Below are 15914 nucleotides of genomic sequence, written 5' to 3' on the forward strand. Positions count from 1 at the left end.
GCGTTAAACGAGATGAAATTAGCAAATTTCAAATGGGCAGATATGTGAACTGCAATGAAGCAATCTGGAGAATATTTTCATTTGCAATTCATGAACGCCATCCTACTGTTGTGCATCTGTCAGCTCATTTGGAGAATGGCCAGCGAGTTTATTTCAACGCAGAGAACATAGTACAGCGAACGGAAATACCACCAGCAACCACTTTAACAAGTTTCTTTGCGACTTGCGCCAGTGATCCGTTCGCGAGAACATTGCTTTACTCGGAGATGCCTCGGTATTATACATGGAATGCATCGTCTTTCCCCCGGCGCAACATAACCCTGGCGGTTCATTTTTAAATTTGACTGCATTGCAATATTGACAAACCACTGACATCTGACCGATTTGAACAGATGCGATATATTGAATGTTTGGATCATATCGAAAACCTGCCCGTTCAATGTTTAGAAAAGAAAGATTTGTAAAAATTTTGTTAAAGAATACACAATGAAATTAGGAAAAATCGTTCATATTCTATTAAAACCAATACCGGTGTAATTTTTGAAATGAAAAAAAAAATCTATTTTGGGCAGAACGAAGTTTGCCGGGTCAGCTAGTATAAGTATATATTTTATTTTATTTTAGTGGAAAAATGCGGTAACCGAAAGCTCTTTTAAGTAAATAAGCGTTGTTGTTTTCCCAAATATAAGTTAAAGACGCGATTATCGCTTTTATTGATCGCGTTTTTATTTACTTAATTTTTTTTTAAATATTTCTCCCGGGTTTACTCGTATGTCCTTGTATCATCGCGCACTGAAACTAGGTCAATATCCTTTGCACCTACGTGTGGACGTTATGAGCTTATGTGCATATAGAAATATGCGCTAAAGCGAGAATGTCAATTGATATACTGGTATATATACATATATATATTAGGGTGTTGTTTTTTGGAACTATTCATTTTTTTCAATCCCATCATGAAACTTTCTTGGAAATACCTTAAAAAAATTCCCTGAAAATTTAAGCCCTTAATATCGACATCAAGGTCTTAACCAAGGCCTGTAAAAATTTTCCATAGAAAATACATCACTTTGACTTTAGACACATATTCCTCAGAATTGGATACTCTATAAAAGTGCCCATTGCGACAAAGTCGAAACTCCCACCGGCGAGGTAGTACGAGTCTCTAAACCTGACTTTTCCAAGAAATTGGCATTTTTTTTGTATATATCTCGTAAATGACAAGAGCTATAGTAAAAATGTACATGACAAACATGTAGAAAATTTTATTTGTTACAAAAAAAATCTTAGCCTGAAATCGCTATCATTAATACTTCTCGTTTCCTCGGCAAAATCAATTTATTTTATTCAAAATAGTCTCCTTCTGCTTCAATACAGCTTTTTGCACAGTCCAAAAGCATGTCGAACGAGTGTTTTAGCTCGTTGGACAGTATGGCCGCCAGTATGTCGGTGCAAGACTTTTGAATGGCCTCTACGTCTACATAACGCTTTCCTTTCATTGGCAAATGCTTTTATCCGAAAAGGAAGAAGTCGCACGGTGCCATATCTGGTGAATACGGGGAGTGGTTAATGGTTAAAATGTAATTTTTTATCAAATAATCGGTCACAAGTGTCAATCGATGAGAGCAATTTTTGGGCGTCAGTCAACTTGTGTGGAACAAACCGTACACACACCTTTCGTAAGCCCAAATGTTCGGTAAAAAAACATCGTTTTGGAGATGTTCAATTCCATTTCCATGTTCCAATTTCATTGATGATTTCGGCTGATTTTTGATAAATTCACGCACAGTTTAGATGGAATTTTTGGTCATGCTGATCGTCATTTATGTCTTCACAACCACCTTGAAAACGTTGAAACCACTCGTGCACTCTGCTACGGGATAGGCAATCATCGCCATAAACTTGTTTCATCAATTAAAACGTTTCGGTAAAAGTTTTACCAATTTGAAAACAAAATTTAATGCTGGCTCTTTGTTCGAGGCTCATTTTCGCACCGGCAATACAAACATACTGACAGTTAAAACACAATAATTTTACTTCCAATAGATGAAATGTCAGGAAATTCTAACTGCAAAGTCGATAAAGATGGAGGATTTTAACGCAACAGTCGACAGATAGATGGCGTCACCAGAGGCGCTAGATTCAAAAAGTCCTTTTGACTTTGGAACGCATCTTGTATGAATATTCTATAAAGCCTTAGGTAAGTAGCACTTGATGTGCCATTTTGATACACTGTTCGTAGAACCTCCTGTATCTGCTATTACGTTTCACCTTCTCTCTTAAACCATTTTGAGGTTTCGATGAAACTACTTATGTCCGATATGCTTTTAGTGGAAATCCATTCAAGGTTTGGTGCTAGATTGATTCCAAGTGTTTTGTGACGGATCTGTGCTAGAGCTGGGCATTCGCAGAGAAAGTGGAAGATTGTTTCCTTGTTCCCTGCTACTCCGCAGCCACGGCAGATGCCGTTGTAGGGCAAACCCATTTTGGATGCGTGTTCCCCAAATGGCCAGTGCCCTGTTGTGGTAGCTGTTACTCTGTAAATACTTTTCCGTGACCTATTTAATAAGTCGTTGGTTCTTTTCCTGTCCCATAATATTTTAGTTTAGTTATAACACATTTTGTAATGTTTTTCCACCTATTATTTGCAACTTGTTGAAATTGCCTATTGATCTCTCCTTTGATCGATCCTAGCGGGCTTGGTATTAGCTCCGCCTCGGATTCGTTGAGGAAAGCTCCTGCCTTTGCCAACTCGTCTGCGTTTTCGTTACTGAAAATGTTCCTGTGGCCGGGAACCCAGATCAAGTTTAGTTGGAGCTTGTCTTTTATTGAGCTTAGTGCTCTCTTGCAGTTGTGAACTATGCTGGAGTTTGTCATGGGTGAAGACAAGGCCAGGAGCGCCGCCTGGCTATCCGTAAGTTGTTTTATTTATATTCCCGCGATTTTCTAATAGAGCTTCGCAGGCCTTTTCTATGCCTAGTACGTCTGCTTGGAAGATGCTAGCCGAGTTCGGTAGACGTATAGAGAGAGATATGCCGAGATCAGCGGAGAATACCCCCGTGCCTACTCCGCAGTCCATTTTGGACCCGTCGGTATAGACTGAGATGGTATCCTCACCTCGAAGTGTCTATTGAAGTCCAGCTTTGGGAGAATGTAGTCTGATTTATTAATGGTGAGCATGTTTAGGATTACACTATGTCCGTAGTTCTGCTGATTCCAACCTCCCAATTCTTTTATTCTTATCGCCGCAATAGCTGCTGTTTTGAATAGAAATGTCCATTGGTAGTTGATGCAGGATCACGTTGAGTCAGACATGACCTGATTGCACCAGTAACACCCGTACATGCTGCTCTTTGTATACCATTTAATTTTTTAATGTGTATTGTTTGTTTAGCGCTGGCCACCATACCACAGCTCCATATGTAAGTATAGGTCTTATGAGAGCCGTATACATCCACATGACTATACTTGGTTTGAGGCCCCAATTCTTGTTGACGATTCTCTTAGAAGTATAGTAGGCCATGTATGCTTTGTTTATTTTTTTTTCACCACCGTTTAGTTGGAGGAGTATTTCTTTCAGCGCTACAACCCATAGGAGCGGAGAGAGGACCCCTCCTTGAGGCGTCCCTCTACTCACACAACTCGTTTGTGTTGCAGCGCCGTTTGAAGCTATAATCTTCCTATTCTCAAGCATCGATAGTATCCACGACACTGTGTGCGTCTATGCCACCATGTACCATAGAATTAATTATCGCATTTACTATTATGTTATTGAAGGCGACCTCAATGTCTAGAAAAGCAGCCATCGTGTATTGTTTGTGGTGTAGTGATTTTTCAATTACACTTATAACCTCGTGAAGGGCAGTTTCGGTTGATCGGCCCTTTATGTACGCATGTTAGGACTTCGATAACTTCTTCGCCATTAGTGTTCTTACGTGTAGATTTATTAGCCTTTCCAGTACCTTCAGCATAAAGGAGGTAAGGCTTATAGGTCTAAAGTCCTTGGCATTTTCGTGTGGTCTGCTGCCAGGATTTGAAAGGAACACAACTTTACTTTTTTTCCAACTTCTTGGGATGTAAGATAGTTGAACGCTAGCTTTGTATATATTTTCAAGTCTTTGAACCATTGGTTCTACCAGTTTTTGCAACATTATGGGCATAATCCCGTCAGGAGCTGCCGCTTTAAATGGTGCAAAACTATTTATGGCATATTTGATTTTGCTTTTGGCTACTATTTGGCTTTGATAATCAGCAGCGTTAAACGGTGGTTCTGGTTGAACCTTCTTTGAAGGCGTTTGCTGACTCCCGGGGAAGTGTGTTGTAATTAGTACCTGCAGAGACTCTTTTGCCGAGGAGGTCCAATCACTTCCCTCTGTCCTAATGTAGGCAGTGTTAATATGATCTTTAGATAGCATTTTGCTCAGCCTAGCGGTTTCTATAGATGTGCAGAAAGATCGCCAAGAGTCGTTTTTAGCTTTCCTGACTGCTTTTTTGTATCTTTTAATTATATCTTTATATGGCTGCCATATTTTGGTTCAAAAACTCTCATTGAAAGTTTTCTTTAGTTGTGTTCTCAAATTCTTGAGTTCACTGTTCCACCAAGGGAGAGAGTTTCTCTTTTTCAAAACTGTTAATGGAGTAGATTTATTGAAAATTGTGGCTAAGATTTTTTCCAACTTCCCTACTTTTGAATCTAGTCCTTGAGGATTTCTGATACTATTATTGCCTCCCTTTTCAAGGCATTTTGTTGCTATTCTGGTATATTTTTCCCATGTTTTTCTTCTAGGGTTCCGGTATGTGAGAGGAGCACTGTATTTCACATGGATGCTGAAGAGTATCCAGGAGTGATCCGACAAGGAAGGCTCATCGGATACCCTCCAGTTATCCACAACGAGACTGTCTGTGTCTGTTGATAGCGTGAGGTCAAGCACTTCCTTCCACTTTGGAAACCTATCAGAGTTTGGAAAATAAATGTTGGCTTATCGCCCTCGTTGCATATACTTAGATTACTATTTAGAATATACTGCAAGAGTGGCTCACTTCTGGTGTTTATGCTGGAGTCACCTCATACGGTGTGCCTTGCGTTTGCATCACACCCTATTAGAACATCTTCTTTCCTGTTCTCCTCTACTAGTCTGGTGAGCGGGGTCGGTGGTATGTCTTCGTCATGGGCCAAGTAGGCCGAGACTAAGAAGAAGGGCTTTTCCTTCTGTTCCACCTTTACCACTATGATATCTGCTGTGCTGTAATTAGAACAAAGAAATGTATTTATACTTTTATTGATAAGAATGCATGCCCTAAGTTTACCTTTGTTCGGTGTCCAGGTTATAGTTGCTGCTGTTTAGCCCTTTAATGGTGTCTTCCTTGACCTAGGGCTCCTGTACTAGGCTGATGTCGATGCACCCCGGCCCCCCGGCGGCATACCCTCGCTTCGTCTTCATTGTCAGTACGATCGGAATTCGCCCATTATAAACTTTTCAATAAAGTGAAAATACAGGTATAAGAATGCAAGGGATTGTACTTGAGGTTTAATTTTGAACATGTTCATACAATAAAAATAAATTTCATTGCAAAAAATAAAGAATTTAAGGCTGCTTTCTCAATGTTTGACTACCAGCCTTTCTATCCAATTAATAGAGCTGTCCGCTTAATAGAACTTTCAATGTATTATTTATTTATGAATTATTTTTAATATCCTATCTTCTAAGTTGGTTCAAACTGGATACAGTGTGCTAAATTTTACTAAAATCGGTTCAGTAGTTTAGGAGTCCATCGCAGACAAACAACGTGACACGTACTTTTTATATATAAGGATAATAATAAAAATCAAAGGTGGAATTGATACCCTCTAATTGCCCTCAGGGATTTTGGGGGTTAAATTGAGAAAAGGTGTAAAACATTTTTTTCCTTCCTACGCCGGCGGGCCAATTTGTTGTGTTGTTGATGTTTGTGGTTTTTTACTTTTATTTTATTTGTATTTATTTTATGTTAGGTATGTTTTACGTATTTATATGCACTTCACTGCACTGTTTAATGTAAGATTTTTAATTTTTTAAATTTATTATTCAATTTTCTACACTTTGTACACTACTTACACTTATAATTCGGGTGGTGGAGCACGGTGTGGCTCTTTCGGTAATTGTGGTTGGCCGTTTGGAAAAGCTCGGCGCCAGTTTATTCCACAGAAATATTAAATAAAAAACCAAAAAGTTTCTTAAAATATATATATATTTAATTATAAAATTGGAAACAGACTTACGTCTGGATCGGTGAGCTGTCGCAAAGTAAGATAGCGCGCAACTTTTTTTAGTTAGTGTTTAATTGCGTTCGAATTAAAACTTCGAAAAAGAAGAAAAGAAAAGATTGCTCTGTCGATACAGACGTGCAAAAGAAATTTTGCGGGGCGGGGTCAACATTCTCCCCGCCTTGCAGTATTACTGCAAATGCAGTTTACAATAAATTACTTAAAACTAACATAACTAACTGGCTCCTGCACATCCTTTTCCACGTCTTCTTTGCAGATGGCGTGGCCGACGAGACGAATCGAGTCTGGTTCGGTTCGGGAAATGACGCTGAGATGAATCGAGTCTCAGTCGGTCATTGCCATGCCGTCAATTTGTATAGAAGTCACCACCTTCCGAGGTCGGCGAGACGACTCGAGTCTAACTCGATCCTGGGTAGGCGGTAAATGTAAGAGGTGTTGGCAGCCTGTGCACTTTATTGTGCTAATATTATACGACGCCGGATACTATATATCCCAGTGTCGTATTTTGTGCGATGATTTGACCCACTGCCCGCGGCGCTGGCGCTGCCCTGTGGAATTCGTTGTCTGCCAGTCTTATGTTGCGGAAGTGTTGAAATATTTGGTCTTCCAGAGACCTTGTTGGCGTCGGTGGTAACGGACGATGTTGTATTTGGGCACTCACGGAGATTTCTCCACCATGGTTGTCCCGAAGCATTAGTTCGCACACTCGGCTGTCTCCACGTGCATGCGTACGCAGTCGCAATCGCGCTATCGTGGAGGCGAGGATAACAATGGCTGAACTGACTGGGCTAATCACGGAACGCACTGTTATGAACCTCGTTGCAGTTCGAACACTTATTAAGGCGTTTGCTGACAGCGCAAGTCTTTGTTGCCAAGGTAGTGCTGCGTGGCTGTCCTTGATGATACGGCGTGCATCTGCTTGACGACGTGTGTCTCGTTCACGCCTTCGCTTCGAATGTCGTTCCGCTCGCTCCAGACAATGTCGCTGAGACGAATCGAGTCTCAGTCGATTGTTGCCATGCCGCCAATCCGAAAGGAAGTTACTAGCACGACGAAGTCGGCGAGACGACTCGAGACTGGCTCGATCTTGGGCGTGTGGTATGCGGGAGAGGCATCGTTGGTCAGAGCTTTCTTTCGGATGCTTGACTGTTGACGCTGGTTTACATGGTTGATAGGGGTCCGAATCAGTCGTGCCAATTGTCAATGAATTTTCCTTCTTTTCCGCTGCCTCGACCTGCTGTGCCCATGTCAATTCAATGACATCGTCGTCTTGTTCTTCGGCGTCTGAACTGATGCCATGAAGCATCGTGTGGGTTGCCGCAACGTTTGCTGCAATATCGGTGGATCAGCCTAACTTTTGGGACATCTGCCGGAACTTTGGGCACCAGCGAAGTAGATGGCTATGGGGCAGTTGATTGTCGTCATTTTCATTAATTCCCTAAACGAAAAGGAAGATTATTAAGGTGTGAAAATTAACATTGATTGGGTAAAATTATACTCTTTGTTATAGGCCTAGAAATTAAGCCACGTTGAGCTTGCGTGTCCACTACTAGAACTCGTTGGTCCAACCCTGGATGTATTTTGCTGATCCTGCTTGAGCTCCATTCATTTGGAGGTACATTTTCATCACGAACTACCACTCGGTCGTTGACTTGGACTTTCTGTTAGGAATGTTTCCATTTCTTTTGTTTCTGAAGTTTCTTTAAATATTTGGTCTTCCATCTCTGACGAAGGTGCTGCCTTAAAGCCGTTAAGTTTTTCCATTAGTTTACTAATGATAGCGAACTCTCAGTGATTTCTGGTTCTGCCAATGAATGTTTCATTATTAATTTGGGGGTGATTTTGTAGCACTTCCGTGGTCTTTGGTTGCGATGCAAATGAATCACGCTGATTTCTATTGTGTTGTTGCTGTTGCTTCTGCTGATTTTGTTGTTGTTGTTTAAATATAAAATTAGTATTATTTTCGCTACAAAATTGAGTTTGTGTTTGTCGTTGAGTTGTTGCTGAATTTTGCCTGTCGACTTTGCCATTTATCTTCGTTTCTTCGGAGAGAACGGAAGCTGTTATAATCCAACCGAACACCATAAGTTGTGCAACGACACGGTATTATTTAATCCTGAAACTCGGGTGCTGACCCTTTTGCTTGTCAGATTTAAGCGTTTTTGCAGACTATTGCTTACGAAGGTTGCTTCAGACCCCGAATCAATCAGGGCAGGGCAGTGAAGGTGCTCTCGTTGTGACATATGTTCACCATGGCTGTAGCTAAGAGCATGCTTCTACTGGTAGGCACATTTGAAACATTGGCCTTAATAGAGGCCACATGAGATTTAGTAGAAATCTCAGTAGAGTCTGTGCTGTCGGATATAGCTCAGATATCCGATATCAGATACCCTCACTCTGACCCCTGTGAATCATAGAGTAATGTGTATGTTTACATCTATTATAATTAAACATACTTTTACAATTTTTGACTTCATGTGGGTCCGATAAACAGTTTAGGCAGACGTGGAGTTTTCTGACAGCATTTAATCGTGCATTAGGCTGCATCTCAATGAATCTTTGACAAGTTTTCAAAATGTGCGATTGAGATGAGCACAGTTTGCATTCAATATTGTTTGTCTTGGCGTGTTGGGAATTGATCCAATCCTTGACTGCAAGGTTGGTATCCGACCTTCACCATCAGCTGACTTAATCTTGGGTTGAGTACCCAACTCGCCTTTGAGGTTTGATACTCTCTCTAGCGTTTTAACCCGTTTGGTTAGAAACTTGTCTAACTCAACCCCCTTTGGAATCTCTGAATCCGAATCCAGAGATTGTTCCCAAAGCGACAGTGTATAGTCCGACAGTCGGATAGAACACAAATACGTAAATATGGCATCCCAGCTATCTATATTGATGCCATGTATTTGTAAAGCTCAAATGCAGCTATTAATCTCCCGCTGTAATTTTCTGAGTTCGGTCTCAGATTCTGTTGAAATGTGCGTGAGCTTGAACAATAAATTTAATTGTGTGTTGACAAGCACTCGCTTGTTTTCATATCTACACAACAAATTATTCCAAGCTAATGCGAATCCATCAATCCATCATTCGTCAGTGGCGCTTTCGAAGGTTGATGGAATACCTCACGGGTTCTACAGTTTGTTGTAACCGTTCAGGTTGAATCACTGTTGAATTTGAAGTTGGGCTTTGGTTGAACGCCGCTGTTGGAGTAAAAGACTCCTCAAACTCCAGTAGAGCGTCTGCAGCTGTGATCAATGCTCTCATGGCTTCCATTGTGTTCGAAAATTGAACCGGAACTGCAAAATGTTGCACAAAATCGGATCTAAAACTTTGAAATTAAAATTTAAAAAATATTTGCAAATATGTTGCAAAAAGTTCAAAAGTTACAGCACCAATCACGGACAAACTACAATTTGAGTTGATGATAGGCAGTGCGTTGTTTCTTTATGAAGCGTGAAATTTCGAGAGAACAAAAAATTAATAAATTTAGTGAAGTATTTTCTCAAAGTATTTTTCCCAAATTGCACTTGCACGCCTAGTCTTCGACTAAGTACACAAACAAAATTGATTTGTGCTTAATTGCTTTATTTAAATGCAAATACAAATACATATAAAAATTCACAAGCACTTATTTGATTTATCAACTAATCACCTTCACTTTGTTCACGGGGTCATTTTCGTACTATTTCGATTTCACCACTACTCTGTCCTTCTGGGATATCTGCTACGCTGCTTTGCTTTTGCTACTCTCCCTTTGCCGCTTTGCCTGTGGTGTTCTCCCTTTGCTGCTTGCCTGTGGTGTTCTCCCTTTGCTGCTTGCCTGTGCTGCTCTCACTTTGCTGCCTTGATTAGCTGTTTGGCTTTCTTGCCGTCGCTCACTTCACTTGTAATTTAGTATTTTTTTTGGCACTCGCGAAACTGCAGTTGCGTTATTGCTGCTTGCCTTTATTGCTATTCTAGCAATATATGGAAAGGCAGAGTTGAGCGACTAGACACTCAAATTAACCATAAGAAAAAACAAAAAAACCGCGAGAGATTGTTGACGCTCCAGACGATGTTTGCGCGTCCAAGAAATTTATAATTTTTTTCGAATAACAGTGTGTGTTTTTTATAAGTGAAATAATCAGTGCATTTGCTAGGTGTATTTATTATTGTACTTAAATGAAGTACAATACTACCTGCAGTCTTGTGCGTTGATTTTGTGGGTAGAGTGCCAGAAATAAGTTTTGGTCTCCACTTTACACAGCGCAATTGGTTTTGTACATATTATAACTTATGCACAAATTAACCAATCTATTGCCTTATAGCTTGCAGAGCACAAATCCAAAATATGTTTGGCTGTAACTTGCCTGTTGCTAAATCGGGCAAATTATGCACTTTCACTTTAAGAAGAAGAACCAAAAAGTTTCTTATAATAAATATATTTCATTAAAAAAATTGGAAACACACTTACGTCTGGATCGGTGAGATGGCGCAAAGGAAGAGAGGCCGCAACTTGTTTTTAGTTAGTGTTTAGTTGCGTTCGAATTAAAACTTCGAAAAACAAGAAAGGAAAAGATTGCTCTGCCGATACAGACGTGGCAAAAGAAATTGGGCGGGGCGGCGTCAACATATACACTAGAGGACCCGTCCACGTTTTACTGTGGCTGATACATAGTTAGTACTACTAATGCCATCTTTATGATTTCTATTATTAAGATTATGACTATTAGTTAAGAAGATATAGCATTTTTGGTGAACCAATCATTTTCAAATGATTCTTACAAGAAGTTTGAACAAATTTGATTATGATTTAAAATATAATTTTTGTATTTATGAATTGTATTGAATCTCAGCATAAAGAGATAAAAAGTATCCTATGTCCTTACCCTGGTTCTAAGCTACCTCATCACCAATTTTCAGCCAAATCGGTTCATCCGTTCTTGAGTTATAAATGGTGTAACTAACACGACTTTCTTTTATGTATATGTATATGGATATGTAAATGTATTTCTTTTTTTGTAAATTTCTTTGTTTTTTTCTTTTATATATATGTACGAGAGGACCCTCCTATGTTTTACTGTGGCTGATACATAGGTAGTACTACTAATACCATCTATGTATATGATTTCTATTAGTTAGATTATAAGTATTATTTAAGGAGTAATCGCATTTTTGATGAAGCAACAAAAATGAATCAAAAAGCATTTCGTGCGTTAAGAAAGAATTGGTTTTTGGGGTAATTGAATTGGGGCTGTGCATCAGTGAAATCAATGAAGTCCAATCGGTTGTCAGCCTAGTGGACTGCATATTAAGAAACGGTTCTCAAGCGTGGAAAGACAAAAAATCTGCTAGCAAGATTATGGCATCAGTCTTTTGGGATGCCCGTGGTATATTATTCATCGAATGATAAATGAGCCAGTTTTAATTCTTTGCATTGTGTATTTGATTGCAGTTCTATTCTACCATTCCCAATATTTAGCAATTTTATTATTTTTCAGGAAGGATCAGTTTGAAATTGTACGCATATATGTATTCATCGTTCCCGTTTAAATATTGTATTGCTCTGTGCAATGCTTCGAAAAGATTTCTGTATATCTCAAATTTTTTTATCAACACTTCAGTTATGCCGCTATTTTTTTATGCCAGACCTTTTGCAATTTTAAATTGCCTGTCAAGATACCCCCTCCAATAGTTAGCAGGTATGAAAAAAATGTTATAGCTACCCAGAGATGTATTGAATCACCCAATTTATTACTTAAGAACGAACTCTGTCCATAATATAAAAACTTGATCCACAGATGTCGCCTTTCACTTTGGCATCGTTTTGTTTAATGCACGTTTACGCCAATTTAAGGTTTGAATATTGGATACTGCGTTGGTAGCACCATCTATCAGTCAAACATTCCAAAATTAATAATTGATTAAAAATGAAAAAATAGTTTAAAAACATTTTCCAGTGGACCAAATTGTAAATCTAAACCATTCTCAAATCTCCTTGAACATACACACAAAATTTCGTCAAAATCGGTCCATCCGTTTAGGAGAAGTTCAAATGCAAACACATGGTCAGTTTCTTATCCTTTATTATTTCACACGTCTGTCGTTCTTTATGGCTTGTATTTTTCACACACTCACCCGTTTTGTTCACTTCAACCACTTTTCAGAGTAAATAAAGAATTGGCGAATTCACCACAATTAGGATGAATTAACATACGTATATAATTGCGCATGTATGAACAGCTGTTTCATCAATTTCGCTTCGCACTACATTAGGGCTGCCGTAACTCTGACTCCGCTCACCAGGACACTTTACCCAAAAATTTCCCATTTATAAAAAAAAAAAAAACAAAATTTTTTTTTACTGATAAATTTATCAAACATTAATTTGAAAAAAAAAAATTAACAGTTCACTTAAACATGTATTCGAAAAAAGACTATTATAAGTCTTAGTATTTCTCTGAACTTTGAACTTTGCGCAAAACTTCAGTTTTTTCTTTGATATAGTTGTAAAATTCATAGCATGTCATATTAAAATTAAACTTACATTGAATGATACATTCTAATGTATCAATATTTAAAGAATTTCTTTCTTTGGTCCATTGTGAAATACGTTCTACGTAAGCATTATGACTGGGCATTGCGTATAAATATTGTACTATCTTTAACAAATTTTCTTTTCGCTCCTTTTCAGAAGTTTTTTCAAAAAAATATAACCATTTTTAATTGTATCCTTATCCTTTAGATATTCTTTATTTATCTCTAAAAATGACTTAAGATATGAAACTTCTTGGAAGGATTCATCAGACAAAATAATATTTTTTTCTTGTAAATGAGTTATCGTTTTTGGAACGTCAGTCCATTCAGGTATATTTTTTAATGTCATCCAATTAAAAATTGCATACTTTTTTAAGGGGAACACCCAATCCTCTAAGTAGTTAATTGAAGTCGTGAAAAAAGTTTTAACGTCATTTTCAAAATCAGAAACTTTATCATTCAAACATCTGTTCTTTAAATTATTTAAAACTGTTTGTGTTTGAATTCCAATAAAATTGTTTTCAAATCTGTCTTTCACATCACATATAGTTTCACTTAAAATTAATTGAACTTCCATAACTGAAATATTTCGCTTTTCAATTTTTTTGATTTGTTTCTCAATTACAAATGCTTGGCTGTGTATGAATGTAAAATATAGTTCTGCAAACGGATTTTTAAAAAAGTCAGTAATTTCTTTCGCTGCTCTTTTTTCAACCTCAAAGAATTCTTTGATATTTATATATCTTCAAAACAACAGATTCAATGTCAATTGACAGTACATCTGTAGCACGTGAAATAGTGTTGTGGAGGATATGAGCAGAACAACCAATGCCCTCTATTTCTCGACCCAATTCGGATTTCAACTTGCAAAAAACGTTAGTTACGCCATTCCTTTGTCTGACCCCAAAATTCGCGTTTGTATTGTCTGCACCAAAAGCAGTAAGATTTTTTGGTGGAATATCAGCTGTTTTAGTGCATCGATGCAGTATGTTGTTATTGTTTCGGATGTTTCATTTGGCAATGACTGTATTTTTAATAATTTTTTTTCCAACCCTTTCTCCGTAAAATAATGAATTATCAGGGGGAACATTTTCTGTGCTCGATTGCCGAATCGGTAGATATTCCAAAGAATGGAACATGATCTTTTAGTGTTTTAGTGAATTCCGTAACTGAATGTGGTGCCAAAACATTCTTTATGATGGCTGTTGCTTTTATTCTGGCGTTCGATTGTTTTGCGGCGATTTTTGAATCTGGATATAATACGGCATCCAGTTTTGTGGTACAATTCAAGGAGCTGAATGATTGATGATGATTTACAATTCTGTAGGCGCTTGTGATTTCAGCAACCTTTATCAAATGCTCAAGTTGTGTATTCTTCTTCACCATAAAAGAACTAATATCTTTTGAACATGAAGCAATTGTTATTTTTGAAAGCACTAAGCACTTTTTACATGATCTTGAATGCTTGACTTTCCTCCATTTGCAATTTTAATGTCAAATCCACATATCGAGCAATACGCAGTGTCATCAGTTTTTCCTTTTTTCATATACGACCATTCAGCTGTTGTGCATTTGCTACAGAAGAATGAAATAACATTTAAATGAAATTTATTAAACAAAAAAATAGAAAAACTTACGAGCGATACAAATCCACGTTCCTCAGCAATGCATAAATCATATGTTCAATATGATAGAGAAGAAACAAATTTCATTATCGATTTTCGATTAACCTAACGATGAACATTTTTTCATAATAGCGGATTTACACTTGTCCAGTACTTGAAAGCAACTCTGCTCGCATAGGATGAGAGGGGTGAGAAGCAGGGGAAATTTCTCTTGCTTTCAAGTACTTGACAAGTGTGAATCCGCTCTAACAATAATCTGAAAAAAGAAAAGCTTTTTCTTCATTTTTTTTATTCACATACATGACAATTTGACAGTAGACTAGGACAATTTAAGGGTTGACCAGGACACCAGGACAATTCGTGCAATACCAGGACAAATCCTGGTAAACCAGGACGTATGGCAGCCCTACACTACATACATATAAGGCTGAAAATCTGCCTCTGATTTTATACACTACTTGGGTATTTTCAATAAAAATAAATTAATCGATTTCACAAAATTCAAGTAAATACAAATACAAAATTATGTAAATACATCCGCGCGACCGCTAAAACTGAAAAACGCGTAATTTATTAGTTTTAACAGAAATTAAAGCTCTTATCGACGTGAAAGAGTTTACGGTTCTCACAATTTATCCGTTTGATTGAAATCAAAAGAAAAAATTATATACAAGTATACGAGGGCTGTCTGATAAATAACCGACCTCAACGTGAAGCTAGCGGCACATCTGAAAAAAAAGTTTCTACTTCAAATTGTGCATATTATAATAACTACTCGCCAAAATTTCAAAATTTTATCTTGCGCAATTATCTGTTGACAGTCGTTTTTGTGAGTCTATTTCGGTGATTTCCCCAAAATGGAAAAAATTGAATATCGAGCTGTAATTAAATTTTTATTTTTGAAAGGCAATACGCCTTCACAAATCAAAGATGAGTTGGACTCTGTGTATGGTGACTCTGCACCATCGTTTACCACCGTAAAATTTTGGGCAGCTGAATTTAAACGTGGTCGCAGGAGCTTGGAAGATGATAAAAGTCCTGGGCGTCTAAGAACTGTAACTACTAACGATAACATCGCTAAAGTTCATCAATTGGTACTAGACGACCGCCGGATTAAAGTTAGGGAAATAGCTGAGACTATGAAGATGTCAAAAGAACGTGTTTGTCACCAAGATTTGGGCATGAGAAAGCTGTCCGCGCGTTGGGTGCCGCGTGTGCTTACGCTAGACCACAAACGTGCGCGCATGAACATTTCCAGTGCTCTGTTTGGAAGGGTTGCAGAGATGGGAGCATCGCTGGGAGAAGTGTGTGGAGCTACAAGGAGACTATGTAGAAAAAAACAAAAAAAATTTGAAAAAGTCGCCTGCATCATGGTTCGGTCGGTTATTTATCAGACAGCCCTCGTATATGTATATATATCACTTCCTTTCATCTAAATGAAAAACGATTCAAAGGAATCAAAATCTTATACGTTTCTGAAAATACCAAAAATGATTTTTTACGAAAAA

The 15914-nt window shown here is 38.1% G+C and overlaps 1 long non-coding RNA gene across 1 annotated transcript; it reads right to left on the bottom strand.

Moving 5' to 3' along the window:
• Window positions 1-13081: 13081 nt before the first annotated feature.
• Window positions 13082-15914, bottom strand: LOC125779617 (uncharacterized). The gene is made up of 2 exons (XR_007423405.1): window positions 14419-15914; window positions 13082-14356 (listed from the first exon to the last, which is right to left on the bottom strand). It is a non-coding gene; the product is annotated as an uncharacterized LOC125779617 (long non-coding RNA).

Source organism: Bactrocera dorsalis, chromosome 6, assembly GCF_023373825.1.
Source record: "Bactrocera dorsalis isolate Fly_Bdor chromosome 6, ASM2337382v1, whole genome shotgun sequence".
Classification (NCBI taxonomy): Eukaryota; Metazoa; Arthropoda; class Insecta; order Diptera; family Tephritidae; genus Bactrocera; species Bactrocera dorsalis.